This window comes from Belonocnema kinseyi, chromosome 9, assembly GCF_010883055.1.
Source record: "Belonocnema kinseyi isolate 2016_QV_RU_SX_M_011 chromosome 9, B_treatae_v1, whole genome shotgun sequence".
Taxonomy (NCBI): Eukaryota; Metazoa; Arthropoda; class Insecta; order Hymenoptera; family Cynipidae; genus Belonocnema; species Belonocnema kinseyi.
In genome coordinates this window covers 95,662,562-95,667,506 of record NC_046665.1, presented here as the reverse complement: position 1 = coordinate 95,667,506, position 4,945 = coordinate 95,662,562, and positions in this window count along the sequence as shown.

The window sequence follows — 4,945 nt, the reverse complement described above, 5'->3', positions numbered from 1 at the left end:
TCAGCCATTAAGTTTGTGGATATAGGGAGAGGCTGGCGAAAGGCAGGGTAAGGAAAAAGGGTCGTTAGCGGAGCGGGTGTTATGGACGAGAGAGGCGATAGAGAAGTATCAGGAGCAGGTCGGCAACGTAAGCTTTGAGGGGGAGTCGGTGAACGAGATATGGGAGGATCTACAAGAGAAAGTGAAATGTTGCGTGCAAAAGAAGGTATTTAGGAAGAAGAAGAAAGGAATGGTGAAGCCGTGGTGGGATAGGGAATGTAAAATGATGAAGAGAAAGGTGAAAAATAAGTACAGGAAGTGGAAGGAAGGAACCGCGCAAAGGAGGAGTACGCAGAAATCAGGAAGGAGTTTAGGAGGATGTGTAAGAAAAAAGAGCAGGAAAAAGAAAAAGAGCTGGAAGAGGAGTTGAGAAGTGTTAAGACAGAAGGGGACGTGTGGAAGATAATTAAACGGTTTAGGAAACGTAGAATGGAGATAAGTGAGTAGATAGGGAGCGACGAATGGAGAAAAATTTTTAAGGATTCATTTCAGGGGTCAGATACTCGAAAGAGAGATGAGGTGATTATAATAAACAGAGAGTTAGATGAAGAGGAGCTAAACGACGAGGAGATAGAGAAGCAGATAGGGGAAGTTGAAAAAATTGAATGCAGCAGGGATTGACTGGATGGAGAACGAAGCGTGTCTGCTTGTCACACAAGAGGTAAGGCAGAGGCTGAAGGGGGTAGTGAAAAAACTATGGAGGGTGGAGGGATTCTCAAGAGGGTTGAGAGGGGTTGATCGTAACACTATATAAGAAAGGAGAAAGGGAGAGGCAGGAACATTATAATGGAATTACGCTTATGAATACTTCGTACAAAATATACGCGATGGTGTTAGCAGATAGGCTGCGAAAGGATGTTGAGGGGAAAGGAATATTGCTGGAGAGCAGGCGGGCTTTAGAGAGAGAAGAAGCACTATTGACAATATTTGAGTCTTGCAGCACGTGGTGGATAGAGAATTGACCAAAAAGTGTGCCAAAGTGTACGCGTTTTTTGTAGATCTAAAGAGCGCATTCCCGCCAGTGGATAGGGGGTGGTTGTGGGAGGCAATGGAGGAAAGGGGAGTGAAGAGGGTCCTGATGGAGAGGGTAAGGGAGGTATATGAGGAGACTAAAGATAGGATGAAAGGAGAGGAGGGAATCTCTGAGGGATTCTGGATGGACAGGGGGTTGAGGATAGGGTGCCCGCTTAGCCTAATGCTTTTTGCAATTTTCATCGCAGATATGGAAAGTAAGCTAGCGGCCGGAGTGGTAGGAGGAGTTGGGGTACGATGAGTCAGGATATGATCACTCGCATATGCAGATGATATAGTGCTGTTGGCAAAGAGCGAAGAAATGGGGGAGTGGATGGACATATAAAAGAGAGAGTGAGAAGGGCAAATGTGGTGATGAGGCAGGTGTGGGAACGGGGGAAGAGATTGTTCGCAGATGATTTTGAAAGGAGAATGAAATTGTTTGACTCGCTGGTGATGAGTGCCTTATTTTACGGAGTGGATGTGTGGGGTTGGAAGGGAAGTGAGGAGGTAAATAGGGTACAGGAGAGGTATGTAAAGTAGATACTGGGGTTGGCAAGGAATACGCCAAACTATATTGTCAGGAGGGAGACAGCAAGAACGAGTTTAGGGATTATAACAGGGAGTCGAGCGTGTAAATATGAGGAGACATTTTTGGAAGAGGGGGGAAGTAAATTGGTTAGGGAGTGTTGGTGGGAGAAGAAGAACAGATATAGTGATGCCAAGATGGAGGTGGAAAGGGAAAGGTATTTTAGAACGGATGGATTGCAAATAGATGAAGTTAGCAGAATGCACGAGGAAGGAAGGTATATGAGTTGGTTCAAAAGAATGACATGGAGAAAGAGAGGGCAGAAGGAGAGGAGAGAATAAGAGATTCAAGGTATAACGGAAACTATGTGTGGATTAGGCCAAGGGAGAGAGCGCAATATTTGTGTAAGAAAGGAGAGCAAGGAAATCAGGAACTTATAGCGACAATGAGGTGCGGGTGCTTGGAGAAGTATAATAGGTTCTGGCTTTCTAGAGAGAAGAGAATGTGTGAATTGTGCGGGAAGGGGGATGCAAAATTGGAGCATTGGTTGGAGGAATGTGAAGAGGTGGAAAGGTGGGGGATAAGCATGGAGGTAATGTTGCATGAAAGAGGTGACAAAAGAGCAGTAGCATGGGTGAAGGGGGTGTTGGGTAAGTCAGAGAAGAAGAGAAGGTTGCAAAAAGAGGAATGGAGAAGGAAAGATTGTAAATAGGAGAGGAAGTAGATGTAAGAGAAATGTAAATATTGTATAAATCGTAGGCAAGTATTAGGTGGTAGCCGCGGAGACAGAGGCTGGTAATGCGAGGCATAGCGACAAACGAGCGAAATGCGTGCGAGGCGAGGCGCAGCGAGGAAGGTTAGGCTAAAAGAGCGAGCGGATTAGTTATAAGGTGTGGATGGATGGTACTTTGTAAGACGTAGTTGTAAGAAAATTCTGTAAAAAATGGAAGTATAAGCAAGTCAATTTTTTAAGGCCAGCATGCCGAATAATAAACGTTTATTTATCTATCAAATTTACAATATTTTTGGTTATTTAAAAAGATTCAAAGTAATTTTTCATTAAATTAATTAGTTAAATGTGATTTTAAAGTATTTAAAGTATTGTAGGGAATTTTAAATTATTTCAAAGCATTAATTATTAATTTAAATCCATATATGAAATTTGCCAAGGCTTTGAAATTTCTTTAATTGAAATGCTCAAAGACTTTGAAATACTTTAAGGCATTATTTTAAATTCCTTGGCATTTGCAAGAACTTTTAAAAACTTAAAGAATTTAAAATATATATGTATAACTTAAATTTACTATATTTTACTTTATATTAAAAGATTTCAAGTAATTTTTAAATTATTTCAGTAGTTTAATGTGATTTTAGTATATTTCAAGTATTTTAGGGAAGTTAAAATTATTTTAAAAAGTTATTAATTGAATTAGATCATCGATTAAAATGGCCAAAGCCTTTGAAATATTTCAAGAAAATTTTTGAAATTCTTTGGAATTTACAAGTGCTTTTAAAAATGTTAAGAGATTTAAACAAAATTAATTTAGAATATTTTCGTTTATTTTAAAATATTCTAAAGTTTTCACAAGAGTTAAACCATTTTAAAAGATTTGCATGGTTGAAACCCTCAATTCTGAGGCTTTTAATCAAGTTTGCTCGAATTCTCTTTAATTTCTTCTTAATTCATTTTAAACTCATTTTTGAATTGATTAAATTATGTCTGCACAAAATTAGGAACTGTTTTATTTTGAAAGTTGTTAGTTTGAATAAGTTTTTTTTGGAAATGCCAAATTGAAAAGATTGTTTAAACTAATTGAAAATTGTAAACTTTAGAATGTTTTTTTAAAAAATATTATATTAATTTCTGAAGATATTCTTTTAAAACTAATCAACTTCTATGTTTTACACTTTTTTAAGAATGGTTTCGCATCAGTTTCCTCAATGCAGAAAGTGCGCTTGTATGCGCTTGTATGCTCACAGTTAAAAAAACGGCCTGTCCTATAAAAAATTAGTGAAGGAAATTTTGTAGCTATGTTTTATAATATACGCCTTTCAATTGGTATTTTGGTCAATTTCAATTGGCCTTGTGTCGGTCTTTCAAACATTCAATTCCATTATTTTTCATAATATTTTTTATGATTAAAACGAAAACCCCGCGTTTTATCAAAAAATTATTTTAAAAAATTTCCAGACTTTTTTGTTTGAACCAATTTTGTGAATTTATTCTCTCGTTTCTTTTGTCATTTAAAAAATATATAAATTTTTAATTTTTATAAATATTCTTTTTTATGATTCAAACAAGAACGACGCTGCCTATAAAAAAATAGTTATGCAGAAATTTTGATATCTTCTTGGGGCAAATAAATTTTATTCACTCATTTATTCCTACGTTGTGTCGGTTTGCCCAAAATTTGACTTTTTTATTGTTGCTGTTAATTTTTAAGATTAAAACAAAAACTACGCATTTCATCAAAAGATGATTAATAACAAATTTGCAGCTCCTTTTTGGAAAAACACAATTTTCTATTATTTTTTGTCCTGCTTTGAACCGTTTTTCCACAAAAAGTAGTTTTTTTTTATTTTTAATGTCATTTTTTACAATTAAAAGAAAAACTAAGTGTCCTATCGAAAAATGATTCATGGCAAATTTGTAGATTATTTTCAAGAAAACAATTTTTTGTGCATTCAGTTTTTTCGTTTCTGCATATTTGGTCTGCAAAATGGAATTTTTTATTTTTTAGTACCCTTTTTGGTGTCTAAAATCAGAACCGATAGTCAAAAAATGATGTGTAACAAACTCGATTTTTCTTTTCAATCCCTAAGAACGTCTGCCAAAGCTCAACGATGATATAAAGTTTTCACACAAAATTAATACCGTATTATTATGTCGAATGTAAAAATAATATAAAAAAGTGTTTGTAAGCAAATATTTAGATATAATTTAGGCAAAAAATTTTTATTAATGAATTTTTTAATTTCTAATGTTAATTATTATTTTTTAATTTTCAATGATATTGTTTTCTACCCCGTTGTCAGGTCAGACACTTATGGTTGAGGTAGAAAGACAGTGTGTGATGGGGGGGTAAGGGTGGGGAGGCGAAGGGAAGGCGGACCCTAGCTGCGAGGTGCCGGTCGTGCACCGACGGTCTGGTTCGTACGTTGACGTGCAGCGAGCCACCGGTCGAGACCTTGCATCCCTTGAGGTAGGTTGGCCTGACTGGTGGGTGGGGGCAAGCACACACGCTCAATATGCCCCTTCATTAATTTCTGCCAAGCAGATAACCGGTCCATGGGCTGGTGCAAAGAGCTTTCTTAGAAGTAAGTAGTCGCCGAGTGCGGCATTTGTTCTTTTGATTTGTTGGGGGG